General features: G+C 45.6%; 1 protein-coding gene across 4 annotated transcripts in view; it reads left to right on the top strand.

Moving 5' to 3' along the window:
* hivep2a (HIVEP zinc finger 2a) overlaps positions 1–26427 on the top strand; it is a 95712-nt gene that overhangs the window by 20924 nt on the left and 48361 nt on the right. The window contains exon 1 of one of the 4 annotated variants that reach the window (XM_046373017.1): positions 16192–18808. The exons of the other annotated variants lie outside the window; for them this stretch is intronic. The gene's annotated coding sequence lies outside the window, so the exon portion shown is untranslated. Of the gene's footprint in view, positions 1–16191; positions 18809–26427 lie in introns of those variants that run through there. 4 annotated transcript variants of the gene reach the window in all.

Raw genomic sequence — 26427 nt, 5'->3', positions numbered from 1 at the left:
TGGAGGTCGCAGCTTGGTTCAACGGATGCAAGCTGTGCTCTTCACGCACACACACACACACACACACACACACACACACACACTTGTGCGCACACAAGGCAGAATGATGATCATGTGTACTGACTAACAGCTGTGTCCAAATGAATGGCCTTTGGGTGAGCATCTTCACACACACACAGATGCACTCTAAACGTGTAGTATTCTGGTGTGTGCGCGTGTGTGTGCGCACGTGTGTGCGCACGCAGGCCAACGAGTGAGATAACAGAGCGGCAGAATTTGAATAGCATTATGGGATATGACTGTTGCCGAGACAACAGCAGTTAGTTTGGTTCCCATTTCCTTCAGGTAACCAGAAGTCCACTGGTCTCTTTGTTTGTGCATTCAAATGGCATGGAAAGTAGTGGTGTGTGTGTGTGTGTGTGTGTGTGTGCCCGTGTCTGCGGCTGTGTGTGAATTTATGCGAGAGAGAGAGAGTCAGGGTGAGTACAGTGCCGTACCGTAAGGAGCTTTGGTTTCGCTTCCGCATCGTTCCTCATGCAAATGACAGCTTTGTTGCTTCTGCAACCTGCACACTTCCTGTACGAGCTGTGTGTGTGTGTGTGTGTGGATGCGTGTGTGTTTATGAATGTAAGAAACCTTATTCTGGTTCAGTGTATATATTTCTGTATTTACATCACATTGGTCGGTGCATGTCGTGAGTGTGAGTGTTTGTGCATGCTGTGAGCAGACTGTATGTCCAGTGTTTAGTGTGTGTGTGTGTGCTTGAACAGCAGTGTGTTCTCTCATAACTGTGTGTGGTTTATACTGTATGTTTGTTTATGAGTCTTACCGTGTGTTAGTCAAATTCAGGACAATAAAAACCGTTGTACTTATCCCACTTCTTCGCTCAGCCAGTTTCTCATTACGGACGCGAGGCCTTTGCACAGCGCGGTCAGGTGGAAGCCGATGATCCGCTGTGGCGAAAATGTGATGAGAAAAACAAGCACAAACAGTTAACAGATCCACCGTTGTGCACACAGCGATTGGATGACGCCTTTATACAAGATGCTAAAGCTCAGAAAAACACTCGTACAAACCGATCGCACGTGAATCGTCTCCAGTCGAGGCTGAAGTTAAGCACAGCAGGGCCTTGCTCTGAATGCTAACATCAGCAGGCTAACGGTGACAGTCTGAACATACTGATGCTGATGCATACTGATGTGTAATACTTGCAATGTCTGCCGTGGTCACCGTGTTTGCTTTGCACATTAGCCAACATTTGCTAATATGCTAAGCTAACAGTGCTCAGCAACATGCAGTCTAGCTGGAGACTCACTTTTAAAGCAAACATGTTCAACATTTTGATTTTTTAGTTTTCATTCATAGATTTGACTGTAGGAGCTGTGAACTTTCAGGGTGGTTTTTCATTAAGCCGGAGAATCACTTGTGACTGCAGGATGACGTGGAGGCCCATCAGCTGAAGAACCATTCAGAGAAAGACAGGATGTTTATGGGAGGAGAGATGGAGTGATGAATAGAGAGAGGACAAGGTCAAGAGAGGGTGGAGGAGGGTTTGTAATTAGGCCGCATCACCTCCTCCACCCCACGCTTTCTCCGCCTTCTCTCGTTTTCCGTCCTGTTTCAACATCCCTCTGTTTTTTCTTTTTCCATATCATCTCTTTCTATTCATCCCATTATTGTGTCTCCTCTCCTCTTCTTCACCTCTGACCTCTTTTCTTTCCTGACTCATCCCACCTTTTACATAAACGTATTTTATCCTCCTGCCATCCTCTGCCTCCTCTCTTCATCTCTCTCACTGTTTTTTGACTTTTACCATCTTTTCCTTCTATTTCCTTCCTCCCCTCCTCTCTTTCATCTTTTCTATCATCTTGTTTTGTAACCTCCCATCCTTCCTTTCCTATTTCTCCCCCTGCCGCCTTCCCCATCTGATTTCTCACTACATCTCCCTCCATCCCTCAATCGCTCCTCCTTCCTCCCCCCTCCACTCTCACTCCACTCATCACGCCCTCCGCCCTTCCTCTTCACTTTGGTCCCCCCCCCCCCGCCCGTGTCATTTCCCCCTGCCGTCATCTTTTCATCACTCCCTCTCCCTCCCCTCCATCCCTCCATGATCTCCTGTGCCAGAGAAGAACAGGTGGCTCGCCTCTGCTGTGCCACATGGTGGCTTCCTGCCCGAAACACATGATAGAGAGAGACAGAGGGAGGGAGAGAGGGAGAGATTGTGGCCCCTGTCAGCGCCCTGGCACTTGGTCTTGTACCATGTGATGGACGGAAGGAGGAGGATCAGGAGGAAGTGGAAGAGGAGGAGGCGTCCGACTGAAGGCTGTGATTATTGAGACTGAGAGAGAGAAAGAGAGCAGCAGGTGCTTCATTTTGAAGCACTTGCACAGACGCACACATGCACTTAAAGATAAGAGCTACCAAGATATTTCTGTGCCCACACCAGCATGACATCATTTCCTGTCCTCTCACAGGAAGACGCACTAAAAAGCCAGTGTCTCACTCTGGTACTTCATCATTAGGGAATTGCTCTATCCTCTCTCATTTTTTCCTCTCTCCTGCCACTCTTTTCTCCTTTACCCTCCTTTTCAGCTCTCCTTGCCTTGTCTTCATGTATCTTTTACATCAAATAGGCCTGCGTTCATTTGGAAGACAGTTTTGTTCAAAGAGAATTACCGAAATTGCATGCAGCCTCAGTAGGAACAAGAGCTAGATGCTATCCAGAAGCTGAAGTGCATCCCTCCCAAATAACATGTTGAGTGCTAACAGTGCAGATGCTTACATATTTCTCCTCTCTTTTGCTTTATTTTATTCTCTTCCTTCTATGTTAATCTCGTGCTGCAGTTTTTAAAATTGACATATTTAGGAAAACAAGGGATTGGGCTCCTTCCTGTAGCTGCTAGGATTAGCCACTGCTACAGTAGCTAGCTATCTCTGGAGCTAACTCCGTATGCGTGGCATTAAGGCTGATTAGCTCCACGCTAGCTCACTCATACTCAGGGTATTAAGGCTTAAAGGCTAGCAGCGCAGCTGGCTAGCACTATGCGCCTCCCGTCAGTCATACTATGAGGGATTAGCACATGCTAACGACAGTCAGGGCTGAGAGCAGCCTAGCAGGCTCAGAATTTGCTCTTCAAAGAGTGGAAGTAAATCTGGCACAACCTGAAAACGCATCCCTGCTGAATTTTTATGTTATGTCTGTCTTTTCTGCAGTCACAAGGGTTTAAGTGTGCTAAGATGTATGTTTCAGATATAATACCTGGATGGGGCTGGGGAAACGTCTAAAGCCTGCCCCTTCCTCACAGCTCTCAGAGAGAGGACCGGGGGCCTGTGGCTTTACTGGGCAGCTCCCAATCCGTGCACCACCACAAATGTGAAGCTGAAGAAGAAGCGGCCGGCATGGCGTTTTGTTGAAATTTTCTCCTCATACTTGTTATTCAGTCATAGGCTTGCACGCTGCTCTGTAAGTTGACACAACATAGCACCATTTATCTCATAAACCCTCCAGATTCCATCATGGTTGAGCTGAAATCAAAGCCTGTTTCTCTTTGGCACTTCACAGAGACGAGGTTGTTACTGGGAGGACTTTGCTGAGTGTGGCAGTTGTAGCCAGCTTTGACTCACTGACACTGGACTCTAAAGGCAACCAAGGAAACATCATATAGGCTCAAAGCCTCTATCCTGATTTTGAGAAACCCACATGGTGGCTGGTTAGAAACCAGAACTCTGTGGTGTATAAACACCCTGTGCTGGTTTCTGATTCCTGCCTTTCCTGCAGCCTCAGCTTTAGTGACAAAGTAGGATGAAGGATGATGAACAGTGCAGGTATGATTTACAAAATTAAATAAAATTACTGGTGGCTGGATATTGAGGATTAAACGACAGAAAGCCGGTTGATGCTGTGATTATGGAAACCCTGAGCAGCTGAATAACCTGGTTTCTGTTTGCTTTCTGTCTGTCTAAAAGTAGCATCCTAAAATATGATTAAAAACTTAGCGTCCATATAAACACAGTCATAGTCAAGTTCCGCAGAGGGATTTTTGTTCCTGGCGAAGTGACGATTGTTTGGAACTTGCTGAACACACAGTCGAGACGTTTGTTATACCGCAGGACTGGTTTGACACATCCTCTGTAACTGTTGTAAATCCAAGGAATGGGTGTCAGTTTATAGATTGTGAACAGTAATTGCTCTCTCACGTGGTTCACACTCACTTGCTCCTGATTGTACAAAGCGTTCCGTGTGGAACCTTCGCTTCCTTGCCTCTAAGTGAAAATTTGTCTGAATCTTTTCATGCAAAAGTGTCACAGTCCATTACAGGCAATACAGCACAGAGCTGCCTGCCTTCCCGCAGACTGCTGGACTGTGCTTTGGTCTGTCCACTTTGGAAACTCATCCGGTTTTTACGTTCTACGCCTGAACGGAGGGACAGAGACGTTTCATTTCTATATTTTTTCATCTGATACTGATACATGTGATTTATTTTGGTTTTGGTTTTGACTTTTCACATTTTTGAAAGACTGCAGTCCAGAAATTTAAAAGACTGCCTTAAAGTGAGAGGAATTCTGCCTCTCTCAAAGCATCCCTCACTTTTCTTCTCCTCTTTTTTTAACCATCTGAAACTTTCCCCCTCTTATCCTCTGACTCCCTCACTCCTTTCATCGCTCTTCCTTTCTTCTGCTGTCTCTCCATCCCTCCATTTCTGCGTCTCCCTTCTTTCAACCACGCTTTCCCTTCGCCTCCTGTTTCATCCTTCACCCACTCTGATCCCCCTCTCTCTTCCCTCCTCCTCCTCATCCTCTTCAAAGCTCTGTCTATCTGTCTCTGGATTCAATCCTCCCCTCCCTTTCATCCCTCTCTCCTCTCCTCCTCTGTTCTCATCCTGCCTCTACTCGTCTCCACCCAGTTTGTCTCCACTCTGATCTGCTCCTCTCCTCTTTCCTCTCTTCCACTTCTCCTCTCTTTCTCGATCCCTTTCTTCTTCTTTTCTCTTACTCCTGGTCTCCTCTTACTCCTTCCCTCCTCCAGTTCCTCTCCCCCTCTTGTTCTTGCGCTTCCCTCTTTTGTTTGTCCTCCTCCATCCTTTCTTCTCTACTCCTGCTTTTATCCATTCTTCCTTTCTTCTTCTCCCCCTTTTTCCTTCTCTAGGTCTCTCCTTCTTCCTCTCTCCGCTCCTCTCCTCCTCATCTCCTCTTTCATCGCGAAGTGCCAAAAGAAACCCAAAAATTCAAAACAGATCCTCCTTTTTCTCTCGGCTGTCAGCTCTACGATCTCTCCCTCTCTCTCTCCCTCTCTCGTCAACTTTCAGTCCTTCAACTGACGAGACATGAAAATTAAAAGACACTTAGATGTACGTGTTATTTGTTTTGTACCTGAAGTGTGTTTCTATGCTGAGACACACACACACACAGTGGTGTCGGTGACAGGATTTGGCTGACAACTCGGTGATATTAGACCCTCTCTCTTAACTTAAACTACATAGGAGGATCAGAAGCAGCTGTCAGCCGTCTGTGTGTGATCTCCTGTTTGGCTGCCTCAGAGTCAGCAGTGAATTTCGCCCTGTCCTGCCTCTATCTAATTCCCACTGGATATTAAACGCAGAGATGCTCAGCCGAGGGCCAGAAATATCTATGCAAATATATTCAGATAAGTCTCATTTCAAAAAAATGTAAATATGGAGACGCTCCTTCCAAACTGTGATTGTTAGCATGAAAGTAAAGCACGTTATGGTGTAGCGTTAAAGCTGTTAGTCAGTTATCTGCCAACAGAAATGTACCACAGTTTGTAATACACTGACATGTAGAGAGAAGTTAGGATTTTAGGGCATATTTAGGTCACCTGCCAATGGCCTTTGGATAATTTAGTTTGACACGTATTACCATAAAACTCAATGTTGAGATAGAAATTGAAAGCCCTGACTGATAGGTTCATGTGCTGGATGTCTTGTCTCTTCCACACTGGACGAAAACCCACTAACATCTGGCTTTTGTCTTGAGTGGGACAGGCTACAATCAGCATTCATTCAGGGTTTTTATCAGCTCCAACTCTGGTTGGCTGGGATGGAAACATGACACCCGGGTGGACGCGCTAACTTTCGCTTCTTTTCCGGCAGGATGCTGTGATGATGTGCGTTGAAGTTAAGGACGTTGGCATGTAAAAGTTTCCATCTGTCTCTATTCACCGTAACCACTGCAGTGTTGTCACTGACCGCCACGTCAGGACCCCATCGGTTCTGCACATGTGCAGCTCTCAACAGTGATGGAAAAGAAACAAGATGGTTCACTCTTTAGCTACTTTTATCAATCGTTCCAGATTCAGAATATTATTGTTTAAGACGTTTTTAAAACCAGTTTTTATCGTCTTCTGTATGCCCTCCGATGAGGTACATAATCTGCTGTTTTCTAATCCAGCCCATCTGTGATGTTGAACAGCAGTAGAACAACAGTGAGGCCTGATGTTGGACCAAAAGGCCTGGCTCACAGTCTCCGTTCCAGTTCATCCCAGAGGTGTTGGATGGGGTTGAGGTCAGGAGTAGAAAAGGACCTTCAGTAAAGTTGGAAGCATAACATTGTCCAAAATGAAGATTTCCCTTCACTGGACGCCCAGACCCTGAGAAACAGGCCCATAAAGAGGAGTGTCTGGATACTTTTGTCCACATAGTGCACATGCAGATACACTGACACACATGCAGAAACATACACAGTATTTATCCATACGGAGGCTCTACGTGAACCCACTCACACTCCAAGCTGGTTTTCACTCTCTCCACCAAACCAAACACTGTAATTTATCTCCATCTCTCTCTCAGGCCGACCGCAGGCTGTTAAAGGTTTCCCGTTCGGTTTGTGGCGGACAGAAATGTCAGAGCTGTGGATTCCAGCGTCGGGCAGAGAGGCCGCTGCGGCGGCAGCTCGCTATGCTATATATGTTATGTTTCTGTCCGTGGGGTGCTGTTTTTTTAGGCAGCATGTGTGAATATTGAAGTGAGGGCTGCTTATGGCTTGATGAGCTGAGCTGAGCTGGAAGATTCTGGCAAGAAGAAGGAGAAGAAGAAGAAGAAGCTTTCCCGCCTGCGAGGTTTGCTTTAGGATTGGATGCTACGAGACACACAGTCTTGCGTTCTCACTGGATTTGCGAGGTCGTCTGCCTCCAGCTGACCTGTCGTTCTCGTTCAGAGTGCCGTCTGGTGTATTTACTCAGTCGAGAGCTTCATGGCCTTGCTTGACTGTCAGAGGCTCAAGCGCCTGTGAAAGTTGGTGGAAATAGTTCCTTTGTGTGATTCGTCCAGTGTTTGAAGGCCTACTCGTCTTCAGGTGTGTCCCAAAGCTTTACGTGATCCCTCAGGTGGTGGAAACACACGAAACAACCCCGACGATGGACAAGCCGCTGATGACTGTGTCGATTTAGCTGAAATGCTTTGAGCAGAACCAGCCTTAATATTTAGAGGTTTCTGGTTTGAAACCTTGGATCAGGATTGGGAACAGCAGATTGTGGTGTTACTGGAAAGCCTCTCGGTGGATGTGAGTGAATGTGAACTCTCCCTCGATGTACAAATGATATAAATAGAAGTAGACAGTTGGAAACCAGTTAAGACAGATCTGTAACTTTTAACGTTTAGTTCTGTTTGGCTTCCAAGGAAATGATGCTTCTCCATCTGTTTGTCTTTTCTCTTCCATTTTCTTAATGGCCATCCTCCTTTTTCCTCTCATCTCTTCTCCTCTCCTCTCCTCTCTCCTACTCTCTTCTCCTATCCTCTTTCCTCCTCTTCTCTCCTCTTCTCAATCCTCTCCTCTCCCCTCTCTCTCTCCTATCCTCTCCTCCTCTCTCCTCCTCTCCCCTCTCTCCTCTTCTCTCCTCCTCTCCTCTCTCTCTCCTCTCCCCCCTCTCTCTCTCCTCTCCCCTCTCTCTCCTCTCCTCTCCTTCTCTCCTCTCTCTCTCCTCTCCTCTCCTCTCCCCTCTCTCTCTCCTCTCTCTCTCCTCTGCTCTCCCCTCTCTCTCCTCTCCTCTCCTCTCTCTCTCCTCTCCTCACCTCTCCTCTCCTCACCTCCCCTCTCTCTCCTCTCCTCTCTCTCTCCTCTCCCCCCTCTCTCCCCCCTCTCTCTCTCCTCTCTCCTCTCCTCTCTCTTTCCTCTCCTCTCCTCTCCTCTCTCTTTCCTCTCCTCCTCTCCTCTCTCTTTCCTCTCCTCTCCTCTCCTCTCCTCTCTCTTTCCTCTCCTCCTCTCCTCTCCTCTCCTCTTGTTTCTCAGATGCTGCTCAGAGCCAGAAGTTATATTTAGCTCTCTCTGTCCTCCTCCTCCTCCTCCACCTCCTCCTCCTCCTCCTCCCTCTCCCTCTGTTTCTGTGTTTTGCCCCTGCAAAGATGGCTTCATTAGCCATAGACCTCAGCATGAAAACACACACACACACACGCGTGCACACACACACTGAGGTATGGAAGGGGATAGAGTCTGTTACATAAGTGCCTTATATAATTTGATGCATATTTGATGCTGAATGGTGCAATAGTGATGCAGAAAGCTGCGAAGTGTGTGTGTGTGTGTGTGTGTGTGGAGGAGGAAAGCCAGATTTTTGGCCTCTCCTTGCCCTCGCTGAGCTGTTACGTCACAGTGAAAGCTAAAGGTGAACCAGCAGTCGTGTGTGTGTGTGTGTGTGTGTGTGTGTGTGTGTGTATGTGACAGTTTAAAACTTATAACTCGTCTACTTGTCTTTTCTCCCCGTTTCCTCCATAACGGGAATCAACGAAGGTTAATGTGTTTTACCTGGATTTACCTCATCAGTGCGTTTCATCAAACGGCGTGTGTCCACTCACGTTACTGCATACGTTTCATTTTAGACGCAGCTACCAATAAATGTCTGCTCATTTTACCGAGCCACAGCTGCTTTAAGGAATTCATACCGAGTGATAACAGATATTACTGTTCAGATGAGCTTCTTGCAGTGTTCTCTTTCACTTTCACGACTCTCTGCGATGACTAAACTCTCTCTCTCTGTTTTTATTTCAACAAAAAGATGTCTTGCTGCCTTCAGGTCATGTGGGAAATATCAGATATAGCAGCACAATACACATGAACACGGGCTCTGGTGATACAGAAAATTGGAATTCAGTCAAATTTCTGTATTTATTTAATATGGAGGCCCACAAGTGTCACTCAAATGGTGACAAAGTGTTTCATTAATTAATGACTAATTGATTAATAATATAAAAATAAATTAAAAACAAATTTATTTCTCCACATGAATTTATTGGAGTTTACATTTTTTGTTATGTGGATTTTAATCATTTCTATTTATTGGCTGACACTTAAGTTTTAGGATTTATTTTTTGTTTTTTGGCGCTCCGAGGCTGTCGGTTCAACTCCCAGTCTGCCCCAGCAGACTGTTGGCAGTGCACAGCTGTGGTTATACTGGGCAGCTCTTGGGTGGGAATGTGTGCAAATTTCCCTTGGATGAATAACGGCTGAAATAAAATAGCATTCTCACGCTACCTTAATGATGATTTCCCGACAAGTTTTCCAGGTGCCTGGATCCCAAGTCCCAGTTCTGACAGTAAACAACCTGTTTTGTTTTGGTTTTTTTGTCGGGAAGCAGAGGGTGACTCGTCAGCGTCTGACTAGAACTCCTTTATTTGTTTGTTTTGTCCTCCTTTAATTTCCCGAAGGGGAAGTAAAGTCATAGCGAGGTTGGATCCTGCCAAACAGGAGCTGCTGAAATGGAAAAAAACCCCAAAATAATCAACTACAAAACACAAAAATATGTAAGAAGAATCCACCAAAGGTCACTTTAGTCAAACATCCGTATGTGATGTACTGTACTGTGATGTGTGTTCTCCTGTAAAGTTTTATTCCCAGTAGAGTTAACTTACATCATCATCATCGTCATCATCATTTTGTTCCATTATATTGAAAAGAAGGCACACCTCTCTGCAGCTAATATCTCTGAAATTCACACCAAGGCAGTCTGGGTGGATAACCAGCACTGCAGCAAAAAATATGTTTAAAAAATAGAATATGTTTTGATTTTGGGGAGGACTGGCCCTTTGAGTACATAATTTACTCAGTACACAAAACACACAAACTATCTCGTTACTGTGTGTGTGTTTGGCAGGTTGTCACACACTTTGCTAATTTCCTGCCGCCAACAGGAAGGCTGACCTACTGGTGACATTGGTGTAACACTGGAAGCCCCCCCTCACACACACACACTCGCTGCCAGATAACAAGGTTGCATAACAGTTAAACTCTTCCCTGTGTTGTTAATATCGATTAGCCCGCCCTGTCTGACGTACAACAGACACACACACACACACACACACACAAACAGGGGCACTCGGTTGCCAGTCCATCAGCTGGCAGATCAATCAGAGCCTAATGAGATAAACGAGCTCACTAATTAGTTAACGAACCGCTGGCTGACTGACTGACATAAGCACATGCAGAGCCAGCCTGGCAGCTTGTCTGGCTGTCAGCTCAGGGCGAAGAGGGAGCCAGAGTTCCTCAGCAACATGCAGTTCAGCTCTTTCTCTCCGATCTTCACGAGTTTGACAAAGCGACTTTATTTTTAGGCTTTATCAGAGCTGGAATTATGACTTTAAATGTCTCAACATTCCACACTGATTGTAGTTTTGCTGTTGTTGTTGCATACTGTCATTCATTTGCTCTTACTGTGACTTTTTTACTAAAATATTGTTATTGTCAGTTTTTAGCTCATTTACAGGATGAAAGACAAGCTCTGCTGGCATAAAACTTGGAATTGGTTTCAAATGTGGAGTTTTTTGGATTCATTTATTGTAGTTTGCACACTTGAAACATTAAGACTGATTTTACAGTAAAAAAATCAAACATGGTCACCTTAATGACATAGTTCAACAGTTGGATTTATTTCTTTATTTCTGAGAGTCAAATGAGAACATTGATAGCACTCATGTCTGTGTGTGTAGCATGGAGTTGGAACTGGAAGACAATTAGCATAGCTTAGCATAGCTTAGCTTATTTTATCTTAATTTAGCTGAGACTGATTGTAATCCTCAGCCTTGTTTTCAGTCTTGCCCAGTGGTCACTCGCGGTATTGCAGTGAAAAATTCCCCTGTGACCCAAAAAGCACAAGAGACATAAGAGAAAACTGTTGACAAGGCACCTCGTCAATTATGACCCATTTTACAATGAATCTTTAATTAATGGATTCATGGAGAACCTTTGATCTGAGGTCAGTAGAAGGAAGTAAACCTGGAAGGCAGGAAACTGTAATTGTTACTGAGCTGAAAAGATGCCATCTTTTGGTCCAGTATCTTGTTCTGTCATACATCTAAGACTCAGACTGGAAGCAGAGGAAATCCATCAGCCTGACTGTGTCCAAAGCAGGAAGTTAGGAAGGCCGATCACTTTCTTCTCTGCAGCTTCTCTGGCTGCAGGCTCCTCACTTGTGATTCCTGCTGTCTGAAAACAGAGTTAACAAAATGCTCCTCCTGCTTTTCCACTTGTCTCATCGCCTCTTTCACAGGTACACGGAAAGCTCAAAAATGCATGCATTAAAATGTGCAAATGACACCCAAATTCATCTTTGGAATGGATTAAAGCAGTTTTCACGCTCACAATTTGCTGAAAAAAGCAGCTGGGACTTGGAGCTGAGTGTAAGAGCGGGGTATGTTGGAAAAAAAAAGATTTTACTCAGAAGAGACAGAAATGAACTGGCGGGTAGAGTAATCATTCCAAAATGATTTCTGTTCAAAACAGAGACTCTGATCAGGATTTTAATATCAAATTTGATTAAGTTACTCGACAGACTGAGCCAGTTGGCCCAGTGAAACAGTAAAAGTGCCCAGCAGATTTAGGCCGGTGGGTTAGTTTGTCTCAGTCAGCTGTGATTGACAGTCCTTCTCCTAACCCTGACACACTGCTGTGTATCATAGATCCTGTGGGTGTGTGTGTGTGTTGGCATAGTATGCTTGCCCTGATGTCTCTGGGACGCATAGCTGGGACGTCCGTGGGGACAGCCCCGAATAATTTGAGCTTTGTGGGGTGAGCCTGGGCTGGAAGAGACACAGAGAGACAAACAGCTGAGCAGACGGACAGAAATACAAGCAGGGAGACGAACAGACGGGTGGGTTAGCTTCAGCGGTTCAAACATACTGGATGCAAACTCTCACGTAGCTGATTTTCATGGTTTAAAGCTGCAGGTTAATACTGCATGAGGTGAAAATAGTTTTTGAAAGTTTTGCCCTGGCATTAGAGGCTCAAAATGCTTGCCCATATATGGCTGCCAGAGGGACACTTTCTGTACAAAAGTATTGGGACAGCTGATCCTCACACCAACAGGGACTTTAATGACATCTCATTCTAAATACGTAGACATTAATATGGAGTTGAAAAGGCCTGGCTCACGAGCTCCGTTCCTGTTCATACTAGTTGATACTGTGTATATTACAACAAACCTCTTTGAGTCTCTGAATCGTGTCGGTTTTCTGAAATTAAAGTGGAGGATAACCTTTGTGTTTTGAGGTTTGACTCGTTAACTTTAATGAACAGAAGTTTGGAGTTAGCACTGTTCTTGTAATCAGTGATCAAGTTTATGGTGACCTTTAAGAGCTAACGTCAGCCACTGTTGTTAGCTGTACCTGTGCAGCCAGCCACTGCTGTGTGTGCGTGTGTGTGTGTGTGTTTGAGAGGCGGACAGCCGTCTCTTTAATCAGTCAACTCGAGGGTTTGTACTTGCACTTCACTTGGCCTGGTGGGAAGCTTGCAGGCATATGAGTGTGTGTGCGTGTGTGTGTGTGTGTGTGTGTGTGTGTGTCTGTCCGTCTGTCTGTCTGTCTGTGACTTGTTATGAGTGGGAAGCCCCCAATACACAGAACTTCATGTAATGAACATCGCCTTTTCAAGGAAGTGGAGTCAAGTGTGTGTGTGTGTGTGTGGGTGTGTGTGTGTGTGTGTGTGCATTGTACCACCCCCAGGGGGCAACAGGTGCCATTGGCAACATGAAACCCTGTGGAGTGACACGGTGAGAGAGGGTGTGAAGTGAGGGCTGAGGGTGAAGAGAGAGAGAGAGAGAGAGACATGGACAAAAGTCTGCGGACACTCTGCATTACACCGTTATAATGATCTGAAACCATTAGTATTAATGTGATGCCTCGTGAGTGCACTCCTGGGAAGACTTTACACAAGATGTCAGTTCAGGAACTTTGCTCACATGGAGCCTGAAGAGCATCTGTGAGGCTCCACGCTGATGATGAGCCGTCTGGTCTGGCTCACAGCTCCAGTGAGTCCCAGACGTGGTGAACAGGGTTTAGATCAGGGCTCTGCTGGCCAGTGAAGTCCACACCATACTGGGAAAACCAGGAATACTGTCTAAAATATCATTGGAGCTAAGGGGCCGCGTCCAGAGCATGAAAAACAAGACGGGCGTGTCCACATAGTTTTGGCCATGAAGTGGAGAAGCGTTGACAAAACGACAGAGTCTGATTAGGAAACAAAGGAAGAAAAAGAGGGAGGCAAGGAGAGGAAAGTAGACAGATAGTTTTCACTGCTGGAATCATGGACAGCTGGCATATGTGTGTGTGTGTGTGTGTGTGTGTGTGTGTGTGTGTGTGTGTGTGTGTGTGTGTGTGTGTGTGTGTGTGTGTGTGTTGGCATGGCTTGGTTGCATAACACTCGACTGGGTCCCCCTGTGGCTCAGAGGCTAAAGTGGTCCCTCTCCCTCTCTCTCTTTGTCTCTCTCTGTCTCTCTCTCTCTCTCTTTGTCTCTCTCTCTCTCTGTCTCTCTCTCTCTCTCTCTCTCTCTCTCCCTCTCTCTCTTTGTCTCTCTCTCTCTCTCTCTCTCTCTCTCTCTCTCTGTCTCCCTCTCTGTCTCTCTCTCTCTGTCTCTCTCTCTTTGTCTCTCTCTCTCTCTCTCTGTCTCCCTCTCTGTCTCTCTCTCTTTGTCTCTCAGCTCATTTCAGTGAAGCTTTATTGGCTTGATGAAAGAACACAAAACGAGTGAAGTCCTTGGCCTTTAGACCCGACTTTACTTAACAATCACAGTACTGGTCAGAAATGTGTCAACATAAAGGACATGATTTCATGTGCTCATTCGTCAATAGAAACCCTGAGATGGAGCCAGCTGTCGTATGTCTGTATGTCGAGGGGTCTGGTTTTTGAACGAGCTTTTTCAGCTTAAGGTTTTGTTTCCCAGAGTGCTCGGCTGCTGCAGGGGAAACTCTGCTGTGGAAAGAACAACCCTCACATTTTCTCTGCTCCACTTCCAAAGCTGCTGGCTGCTCTCTGTTGTCTGTACAGGTGTGTGTGTTAGTGCATGGGCATGCTCGCAGGCACTCCCAGGTGTGTGTGTGTGTGTGTGTGTGTGTGTGTGTGTGCACCCATGCATTTTAAGTGTGTGTATGAATATGTTTGTGCTTTGTGTGTGTAACACCGCATGAGGGCACGTTCTCGGTCGCTTGCGTGCAGGTACGTGTGTGTGTGTGTGTGTGTGTACATTTATGTGTGTATGAGTACGTGCTTGTCGACTGTGTGATGATAAGGAAAGAGAGACAAGAAAAAAGAGAAGCGAGTACAGGAGAGAGGGACCACAGCTTGTAGTTTAACATATAATCCTTACACATGCGAGTACATTTACTCAAGTACTCTACTTAAGAACAAATTTAAGGTACACCATATGGACAAATGTATTGAGGCAACAGGGACTTTAATGACATTGGATGGATATACACATACATTGGAAACACAGACAGCAGTCAAGTTCTTCCACACCAAACTCATCCAACCATGTCTTTATGGAGCTTTGCTTTGTGCACTGGGGCACAGTCATGCTGGGATAGAAAAGGGCCTTCAACAAACTGTTGCCACAAAGTTGGAAGCATAGCATTGTCCAAAATGTCTTGGTATGCTGAAGCATTAAGATTTCCCTTCACTGGAAGTCAGGGGCCGAGCCCAAACCCTGAGGAACAGGTCCATAAAGAGGAGTGTCTGGATACTTTTGTCCATATAAATCTGCATTTTCTTGTCATGTCCCTTACAAAATTTCTCACGGACTAAATTCACCCACAACTGCTGGATGATATCCAGTGTGTCAAAACTGAACCCGGATCTGTGGATCTTGTTGGCAAACAACCCGAGTGGACTGGGCTTAGACGAGGAGGACGGAGGGACGGGGACAAACACTGACCAAGAGAGAAGTATTTGGTGAAAGACTGTGATATAGAAACAGAAAGGAGAAGGGATAAAAAGCAGTGAAGGAGAGTTAAGATGGAAGAAAAGAACGCAGTTTCAAGGGCAGAGACTGACTGAATAAAACAGACAAAGAAAGAATGAAGTAAAAGACACTGAAGCACAAGGCCAAGACAAAAAGGAGACAGAAACTAAAGCGACAGAGAGACAAAGACCGAGACGAGGATGAGACGCTTCCAGCCATATTTAATCATCAAATATTAATGCAGTAAAGATGGAATACAGGAAATTAATATTCCCCATTAACAAAGCAGAAGAGTGAGCGAGGGGCTTGTAACGGCCTCAAAAGACAAACGGCCTCCATTCAGCCGCTTGATTACGGGATCCAAACACGTCACGCTCTACATGCTCGGTCTTAACCTGAACTACACATCCGTCAGTCTCACCCACCTCACCTTCTTACTCTCTCTTACTTTGTTAAAGCTCACAATTCATTGATCCTGGGATTTGTTGAGTGTGTTGTTAACTGCCTCACTGACCAGTTTCTCACCTCAAGTCCAATCCTTAAATTAAAGATTTAGCTAATTTGAAATGAGCTGTGAAGCCTCCAGAGGTGGTTTATGTCTCATTTCACTTGTTAAGGATCCCGTGCAGGGGGATTGTATCAGCGAGATATTTTTGAATTATTCCCGTTTCCCAGCATGACTTGAACACAGCAGGACCTTACATCATTAGGTTGTCGGAGCCCTGCGCGAGCTGTAGCTGCTGAATCTTAATGCTAATGAGAGCATCTTAAAAAGACGATGCGTTCAAGTGATGCAGACTCTGGTCTCATCTTCCTTTCCTTTCCGTGTCTCCTCTTCGTGTCTCCCGCTCCGTCATCATCCTAACAAGGAGGATTATATATTTTCAGGCCGAGAGCAATCCAGATATGATCAAGTCTTTATGTAAGCTGCACTCTCGCTGCTCGGATACGCAGAGAGCCACAGCTCGGCTCCACAGCTGTTCCGTTAGCGGCGGCAGCGGCCGCTACGCCGTGCGTGTGTGAGGCAGCCTGTGCGGAAGCTTATAGTCAACAATAAAGCACTGAATTATAAATGTCCAGTTAATGCTTAGGAGAGAGAGAGAACAGACATCCATCTGGCCCAGTTACAGGATGCATGTGTGTCCATATGTTGTCTCTGGGTTACAAAACCATTCATTGTTTGCACAATTATAAGCATTAATCTAAATCATTTTAAGGCAAACACGCCCGCTGTGTCAACTGTGGACACATGCACATAATTTATACAGCTATGTGTGTGTGTGAGAGAGAGAGAAATTAGATGTGTATTAGTCACAGTGTGGGGACAACAATTGTTTACAGTCAGATTGTGGGGACAAAATGCAAGTCAGCACAAAGTAAATCATTGGGTGGAGACTTTAAGATTAGGTTGCAGGAAATCAATGTATAGCCTATCTATGATACTTATATGTGTCCTAATATATACACTATATGGACAAATGTATTGGGTCACCTGACCTGACCAAGGGGCTGAGCCCAACCCCTGAAAAAGAGCCCCATGAAGAGCCTGTCTGGATACTTTCGTCTATATAGTGTATCTGTCCCCAGAAGTTATGAAAACATGGTGTGTGTGTGCGTGTGTGTGTGTGTGGCAATACATAATTCATAGCATATATACATCAGTGTTTAACCAAGTGAAGCCTGCATAGTGCTGAGGTTTGCAAATATGCTGCACTGTGTGACACATGCAAACACACAATAAATACTCACGCACACACAGTGAGTACACACCAACACTGACCTGAGGTTGGCCCGCTGTGCATGCATGAATGCATGATTCACATGAAATGAATATGTTATACCACAAGTGTGTATATTCTGGTTATGTGTGTTTTCGTGGTTTCATATCGTACATGCATTATACAGTACATTATCTATAAATAAACCCCGGCTGTGGAGGTTTGTCTGGTGCGCGCACACACACACACACACACACACACACACACACAAGGACATGACACACAGTCCTGCCATGAAAAGAAAGAGGAAGAGTAAGCATGGATGTAAACAATACAAGATATAAAATGTAATAAAAGCGGCTCTGCAAATGTTTTGTGAGCGACCTTGAAGGGAAACCTGACACCTGGAAAACAACCTGAGAGGTTGACCTAAATCGAGCACAACAGGATGCCACAGTCCGATAAGACGAGCAACATATGCTGCAACAACAGCGCAGCACATCGCGATGCGAGCTGTGGTTTCGTCGTGTTATTGACTGTAAAGGCAGCAGGGGGGAGATGCTGATCTCCTCTCTGTCGTCTGCAGCAGGACAGCAAGACATTTGTTGTTATTGACTCGTGTTGGTTGATTTCCGCTTTGTTTTGACTGTGTTTACATCCACATTAGATGAACAGTGTATGGAAACCTGTGGCTCTTTCCGTACGTGAATGCAGATTTTAGAGGACCTACAGTTACGTGTTGTTTGGTCCTTTTGCATCCTTCTGAAGCCTCTGAGCCAGAGACCTCAGACGGGACTCTCCTGCTTCCTGCTTGTCTCAGGGTCTTTTTCACCTGGGCTGAGGTCATGTGACTGTCTTGGACCAGATAAGTCCGATAGATAGTTGCTCCGTGTGAATGTTCAGGGAGGAGACTGAAACAGTGACCCAGACTTTCAAAATAAAAGCATGACTTAAAAACGATGATGCAGATCGATGTTTTCACCTGGCATCGATCGTATCGTGCATTAAGAGTGCAACAAGTTCCACACTAACCCCCTGTTTGTGGACGTGTCTCTGTCCATACACAATGCATTTTGGGGTTTTGTTTTGTCAGTCATGAAGTTTGGGGTCGGCTGGAAATTTTCGCTCTTGTTCAGAGTCTCTGGCATTTGTGATTTGTCCATGCATTTGTTTGTTTGTTGAATATACAGCAGTTTAAGAATAAACAAACACGCATTATGTGCACTTAATACACACACGCGCACACACATATCAGACTCACTTTGTCAGAGTTCTCAAAATCCCCGCAACATGCGTGATTTGTGTTCTTCCTGTATGTGTTGTGTGTTTGTACACAGTAAAAAGAGAGAATGTGTGTGCATGCATGTCCTTGCAAAAGTGCCGCATGTGTTGGCCCTCACATCCCCCCCAGCCGTGGCCCCTCCTTCTATTTCTGGCTCTGCGTCACGCCTGGGCTTTACTCCTGTGGCAAGAGGAGTGTTTCTCTAGGGCTCCCACTCGGCTACACACACACACACGCACACACACACAGAGACACACATACACCTTCCGACAGACTCACTCACACACACACACACACACACACACAGGCCTGCCCAGTGAACGAGTGAGCGCGCTCAGATGTAAACACACAGAGTGACGGACGGACAGAGGAGCGGACGGATGGATGGATGAATGGGCGTCTGCTGACCAGCTGGACATTATGGGAATTTAAACTTGAGAGCGTGTGTGTGTGTGCATGCGTGTGCGTGTGTGTGTGTGTGTGTGACAGTGAGAGAGACAGAGAGAGAGAGAAAGTGTGTGTGAGAGGGTAGGCCGGTCGGTCGGTGTGTCTGTTACCGTGGCGATGGAAGGAGGGAGTGTGAACACAGAGGAGGAATGCTGTCGGTAATAGAGAGGGAGAGCTGGCCAGGTTGGTTCATAATCTATCTATCTGTACTTTTGTGTGGAGTTTTGATCTTATTCTTTGTGATGATTCTCTTCTTCCTGTCCGTGTGTTTGTGTGTACTTATGTGTGTGTGTTTGTGCGTGTGTGTGTGTGTTGCAAACCAAGCAGGGGGGATGTCCTCATCCACTGTTGTCGTGGCGATGCAGCAGCCGTGAATGACAGCATGTGGTAATTGCGTGTGTGTGTTTGTGTGGGACAAAGGTGGTTGTGACATAAGCTCCTTAATCGGAAATTCACTTCCGCTCTCTTTCTCTCTCTGTTCTGTCTATCTGTCTGTCTATCTGTCTATCAAACAATCTTCCGTCATCACCCTCTTCTCTCTCCCAGGGTGCTGTTGAAAATGGACACACACACTCACACTGGGCAGCTGACTGTCTCACACAGTGGTGTCAGTTCCCTTCATTAACCGAGGGGTGCCACTGACAGGCGCGCGCACACACACGCACGTACACACACGCACAGACACACAGGGTGTTGGTTGTTTTGAGCCTGGAGGACAGGGATTCACAAGAAAACAGGTGAAGTCTGAGCGTGTGTGTCGACTTCACTGCTGGGACCTCCCTTGTATAACAAGTTGCTTTACAACACACACACACACACACAAACAGCCATTTGTCTGTCAGAGAAAAGAAGTGTGATTGCTGCTTAGTGACCTTGAGAGACTTTTCTTGTCGTCTTTTTTTATTTTTGTAGTTTCTTTCTCTTCTCAGATCCCATTTTTACCTTCTTTAGTTTGCCTTTTTTGTCCTTTCTTCTTTGCTCCTCACGTTGTCACTTCCTACCTGCTCCTTTCTCTCTAAAACGTGTCAGCAGCAAAACGTCTGACCTTTGGACATGCTTTTATTTTGAAATTTGCCTGGTCCAGCTTCAGATCATTTGTGATTGATATTCTCGTGTATTTTTAAGTTATCTAAACCTTTAATATTTCGTAGTGGAAGTCAGTCCGGATTTGACAGACACACAGAAAGAGGTAAATACTGTAGCCGGATAGACAAATAAAGTGACAGACAGACACAAACATAAGACGGGCTGTCAGGCAGACAGATTTGGAAGCACGAAGACAGACAGAGAGTCAAACAAAAACAGAGGCAGGCAGACAGACAAGTTGATGTTCAGACAGACAGGTAAACAAATAGAGAAAGACAGGCAGACAAAACAAAACAGACAGGAAGACAGGCAGACAAGTGGAAAAAGACAGGCAAACAGCGAGACAGACTGATAGGGCCAATATACGAATACATCCAGCAGACAGACAGATTGACAGACAGACAGGAATCGGTTCCTTCACTCCTCTTAGAAGGAAGCGTAGGAAGTCCTGCTGCTCCGCCAAGTGTGTTAAACCATTTTTCCATTCACAAATTCTCAGACAGTGAAGTGTGCTGCTTCTGCCCTGGTATGTGCACGTGTGCTTTCACTGTGCACGTGTGTGTGTGTGTGTGTGTGTGTGTGTGTGAGGCCACAGTTGATCGCTTCATTTCAGCAGAGACATCCCTGCTCATTTAAACGACCTTTCAGAGACGATGCCGTTGTGTCTCGTGAAGAGCGAGCGAAAGCTCCCAAACACTGAAGCGGGAGGAAAATGCATTCGAAAGCGACGTCTGCTTCACGTTTCAGCCCCATTAACTCCAAAAAAGCTTTACACTGCTGATAACAACTTTCCAGAGAAGTGTGTTCTGTGGCGCTTTTCCCTGCTTCCAGGCAGCTCGCTGTTCATTTGCGTACAGTATGAAAATGATGGTGCGCAGACAGCTAAGCCCTCACAGGCAGCATCACACTGTTGTGTTGCTGTTGCTTGGTAAAGTCTGTCCGGCGGCTGTTTCTCAGGAAAGTTTCTCTGCTGCACAGGAAGTGACATGTTGACTGTTTTGAACAAACAGATGAAGCGGTTGGCGTGTTGGCAAAATGGATGCCCTTTTGCAAAAGATGAAAAGCTTTATCCAAATGATCTAAAGCACTTTGTCTGAGTGCACCTGAGGTGTGATGATCCCTCAGGGTGCAGAAAAAAACTGCACACAACTTGCTAGTGAAATTAGTCGAAGTTGGAAAGTCGGTCTGCGAGCTGCCACAGATGTTTATGATGGGTAACAGTTTTACAGCTGATTTCATTTTCTTATCCAGATAACTTTGGTTAACCGGAGGGATTTCAGAATCTGCCTGATTCTCTGATTGCTCATGTTTCTGGCACTAATTCACACTTTACTTATCATTTGACAAGTGATATTGATGCAGTGCCAGATCTCAGCAACTCGCTTGACAAGTGAAACGTTCAACCAATAAAACCAGATCAAATCTTTGTATTTTATTCATCTTGTTTTTTCCTGAGCCAACAGCACATTGAAACGTCCCCGTTCGTATATGGAAAGTCCAGCCCGGTCCAGACTGAAATGAATGTGACATCTGTTGGTGGATCTGATTTGGTAGATCAAGACCAGATTCAGCTGAGAGTCTAACCAGCAGGCGATCCGAGACGAAACCCACAGAAGGTTCAGCGAGGTCCAGTTAGAGAACATCACGATGTTTGACTTGTGCTGTGGTTCAGTTCTGTGTAAAATATTGTTGCTTTCTGTGTCGTCGGCTCAGATTCGAGTGTTGTTGGTCAGAAGACGCACGCGGTGTGTTCGGTGTGGGACTTTGGAGCGCTCGTGCACATGGAAAAGTCTGTCCACTCTTGATTAAAAGATCTGTTTTCACTGTCTGCTTTTACAGCACGCCATGTGAAATGAGTCCTCTCTGACTCATTTCTCGCACTGTTGTCTCTCGTCTCGTCTCTCCCCCGTGTGTGGATCCATTTCACTCGCTGGCTCCATGCGCACGTTTGATTGGCTGAGTCAGATGATTTATAAAGCGTGCAATTGGTCTGTGAGTTTCCTGGCCGACTGTGGCGTAAAGGCTGCAAATGCTGCACAGGTGAAGACAGAAACGCTCCGTCAACAGTTAATCGCCTACAGGACGGGGTCTGGTCCAGACCAGGTCCAGTGTGCACCTTAACACCACCTTTAAATCTCCCACTGAGTATAACAAAGCCACAGTGTGCATAATTTAGTAACAGGAAAGCAGATTAGAGTTTTAAGTTACCCTTCAGTTAAACTTATTTTCTGTTTGTGCCTTTTTCTTCCATTTCCTTCCTCCTGTCTGTCTGTCTGTCTGTCTGTCTGTCTGTCTGTCTGTCCAAGCGTCTGACCTATTTGCGCTTCTTCTGTGTCTGCGTGTGTGTAGTAACTCAACCACAAAACTCATGTTACCAAACACAAGCCGACTTCCTCTTAACACACACACACACACGCACGCACGCTTGCACAAATGCACATGCTCGAGCAGGACAGGTGGTTGTATCACCTTGACGTCCAGTTTTACGACACACACCGCATTCATCTCTCTCTCTCTCTCTCTCTCTCTCTCTCTCTCTCTCTCTCTCTCTCTCTCTCTCTGCAGGTATAAGCCCCTTATACCTTCTGTGCTGCAAAAGCTGCCAGGACCACACACACACACACACACACACACACACACACACAGCAGGTTGTGGCAGCATATCATAGCCTCTGGTCGCCTGGCAAGCACAGCTCTGTGATGGAGGGATGATGGGAGAGTGGGATGGACAGATGGAGACAGACAGGAAAAAAGATGTAAGCAAGGAGGGCTGCAGATGGAAGCAGGAATGGAGGGATGTTGAGGGAACGACTGAGCCGTGGAGAAAAGGATGCAGGGATGAGAGATGCTGAAAGACATGATTGAGTGACAGAGGAATATTTCACCGTGGGAGGGTCGTGTAGGAAAAAGGGAGGGAGGGTTAGAAAGAGAGAAGAAGAAGAACGATGAGTGATGGAGGGAGATGAGAGAAAGAGTGAAAGTGTGGAGAGAATGTTGCTTATCGTGGTCACACATTTTCCTCTTTTTGTTTTCATCTTTCTTCTCATGCTTTCCCTTCACGTCCTCCTCCTGTACCTGTCATCTTTCTCTCTTTCCTCCACCCCACCTCTCCATTCGCCTCCTCTTCTTCCCTTCCTCACTACTTCTCTTTCTCTCCTTCCACTACCTCTTGTTTTCCTCTTCCTTGTTGTCTTGTCATTTCTTCCCTGGTTTGTATCTGTTCTCTGCTTGTATTCTTATTCCTTCTTGTCTTTTCCTGCCCAGGGACTCTCCTGTCCTCTGCTCTCTTTTCTCCTCCTGTCATTATCCTCTTTTCACCATAAATCCAACTCTAACTGCATTACACATTGCAGCAACATGTTCAGAAATGCACTCCAAAGCGAAAGAAAAACGTTCGAGAGGCCCGGCGCTGCGAAGACATGGAAACTTAGAGAGCGTTAACTGTTTTCTCCCGGCCAAACTTTTTCGGTCTCTCCGTCTTTCTCCTTCTTTTCCCAGAGGTGTAAAAGTAAGTGTGTTCGTGCGTTTGAGTGTGTGTGATCGAGGAAAGAGCTGTGTGTGTGTGTGTGAGGTTGGAATGTGGAGGCTCGTAAGTCACCTCTGATTTTCCACTCCCGCTGGGACACATCCCATTATCAGTTTTATATGAAACTAGGAAATTCCTCTGTGGTCTGTGTGTGTGTGTGCGTGCGTGCATGTGTGTTTGTGTTGCGCGTGTATGTGTTCGTGCATGCGTGTGTGTGTGTGTGTGTGTGTGTGTGGTGTCTGGCTCCATAACGAGCAGCTTAACAGTGGAATAAAAGCTGGGCATTTTCCTTCCCCTTTCCTTCACTGTGCAGTGCAGCACTTCCATAAAAATCCCAAATGTCCCTCACAGCACTGAAATGTGTCAGTGTTCCAGTTTCTAGCTGATTTTAATCATCAGAGTTTGTGCATGTTTTAGACACGTGACCTGTCACTGGATGATGTTGTGTTTGTGTTTTGCTCTGGTTGTCAGTGGTCTCATGGGATGGCGTGAAACAGTCAGGTGACCTTCATCATGTGACCTCCTTTCTCGTAGTCATGTGACCTACATTCACAATTTGGTTCGTTTTAAGAACTTTACTCCAAAGTCCTCCATTTGTTTGGCCCATCCACCAGAGATGCTTGGATTTGATTGGATGGATGTCTGAATGGCTGAGGACTGAGGACGTTTGGTGATTGGTTGAGGTTGTTTAGTACGTTGGCTCTTATTAAACCTAAACTGTGGTTGGTGCTGATTGGTCAACAGTATAAGAGAATGTTGTTACTGCAGGGTGGATCATTTAAGTGATTAAATCAGCATGTGTGTTGAAGTTTAGTTTTCTGACTTTCTTGGATTTCTGGATGGTTTGTTTGTTGTCTCACACCTGCTGTGAACCTAAAGTCACTTTGGGAGTTTTGATTGGTGTCAGAGTTTGAATTTGCTTTGAAGAGATCTTCAGATGTTTACTGTTACCGAATGTTGAATTAATGTTTTTCAGTTTTAGGTTTGAATTGACTGATCGATTGGATATAGTTTTTCATAACTGGCATCATTGAACAGAAGCATGTGAAGGCACACATGGAGACAACTTGCAAGCAAAAGTTAGGAGTCAGTTTGTTGTCTGTAAACTTTGTTTGTCCACCATTTGAACTGAACTGAATTTGTTTGAAGTGGATGGTCACGGCGTCAGGTTAGCAGCAGACATGTTGCTTTTAAAGCCCTGCTGAATGGTTTGTGAGCTGCAGACTTTGCATTAGCTGCTGCCTCGAGCTGCTTGTTCTGTGGCAGATTGTTGCTTTGTGGTTGTTTGCCTGGTTGCCTGGTTGGTTGATTGTTTTAATATTATAAAAGAGGGACGCAGCCGGAAAGAATCGGGTGATGAGAAGCAGTAACAGGATACAAACAGAAATAACAAATGGAAGGTGGCTGTAAGTTCGCTGTAGAGAAAAGGGAAGAGATGAGAATAGAATATGAATTTTTCCTCACCCAGAGGCCTTTTTACTTCCCAGTTTGCATGGAAAACCAGCAGAGGAATATTCCACACCTCTTTTATTCTCCTTTGCCCTTTTGTGTCTCATCTCTACCTCGATCTCTCCATACTCGGCTTTGGAAGGAAGGTAGGAAAATGCTTTGAAGGGCAGCGATTCGATCAGTCGGATTTAATCCCTTGGCTTCACAAAGTCACGTTTCTTTAAAAGTTGTTTTTCACCTTCTTTTATTGGCTGGCACGCTGAGCAGACCGTCAGGAACGACGGGAGGGAGGCTGAAGCTTTTATCTCTCAGCCTTTCACTTGCTTCCTTCCTCATTTTGGCACCCGTACGTAGGCTACCGAGAACTGAATCAAACTCCAAAATGATGTCGGTTCCCGGCCCAAACTGGACCCAGGAAACGAGCCTACCAGTCGCAGCCACCAGTCGCCAGAGTTTGGCTGGTGGTTAATTTCCCGCCCTGCAGCCTTGTATTCCAGATGTTGTGCATTTGAGTCCAACGTGTGTCCTTGTTGCATGTCATCCCGTCTCTGTCCGCTGACTTTTTCCTTTCATTGCTCTCTCCTCACTCTTTCCATACTCGTGTGATGAATGTGTCGCCTGCTACATGTTTTTCAGGTTTTTAAATTGGGCCAGAAAAAGTGAGTGTGTGTGAGTGTGAGAGTAAATGTGAAAATCTTTTTTGAGGCAGCTGCTTTTGAGATGCCGCTGAGCAAAAGGCTTCTCTCCACACCTGAGGCCCACAGCAACACTCGGAAATTCAAAGGCTCAGTGTGTCTCTGTGTCACTTAAACAACTAATTTCGTAAAATGCTTGAACCACATTTTTCTTGCTGACTCCGATGTCTTAAGATTGCCTGAGTGCATCAAAGTTGTGCAAAGGCAGAAGCTGTGAAAACCCTTCGCTTGGTGAGCCGTTACAAAATGTAAGCAAGCAAATGCAGTAATTGGCGGGCTTGCCCTTTAAAGCCTGCGGTGACACACAGCTTACATCAGCTTCATTAGACTTCCATAATGTTTACATTCACACTAATGATCCTAACCTGATTAAGACGACTTGATCCACCCTCCCCACGGACGCCTCCATCCACTTTGTGGTTACATGATAATGAATGTAAGTGGAGGTGAGATGACACCTTCAAAGATTTGCTCAGATTTGTTATTTTGTCTTTTATGTTTTGTGTGTCAAAGGTCACATGACAGACATGAGACGAAAAGGTGATTTCTCGTCATTTTGACAGTTCGGATTTTTTTTTTGAGATTTGCATCAGTCTGGAAAATGAACGACTTTCACCTACACTGCAGCAGCAGCAGCTGTGGCATTGAGAGCAAGTATTGATCAGTTTCAAGTCAGCTCGTCTGAGTCGCGGACTCACGACCCAGGGGCTCAGTAGAACGGGATTATGGGTAAAACATGCAGAGGAGCTGCGTTGTAGATTAAGTGTGATCATGTTGTTAGAAGACGTCCAATAAAAAAGATCCAGCGCAGCTTCATTTTCCTCTTTGGAAAAGCTCAGTTCAGACAGATGGAAACACACACACACACGTCAGCCTCGCCATCTGTGTGTGCCTGTGTGTGTGTGTGTGTGTGTGTGTGTGCCTGTATGTGTTTTGACAGACATGAAACAGAAAAACAGTGTCATAGTTTTTCCCTGCCTTCGTCCTGGCAGACCAGAGCAAGAGGACGACTCGGAAAAATCTGATCTCAAAACAGCCATCCCACT

This window comes from Scatophagus argus, chromosome 19 (genome assembly GCF_020382885.2).
Source record: "Scatophagus argus isolate fScaArg1 chromosome 19, fScaArg1.pri, whole genome shotgun sequence".
Lineage (NCBI taxonomy): Eukaryota > Metazoa > Chordata > Actinopteri > Scatophagidae > Scatophagus > Scatophagus argus.
Note: the sequence above shows the minus strand (reverse complement) of the source record. Positions and strands in the feature narration are given on the sequence as shown.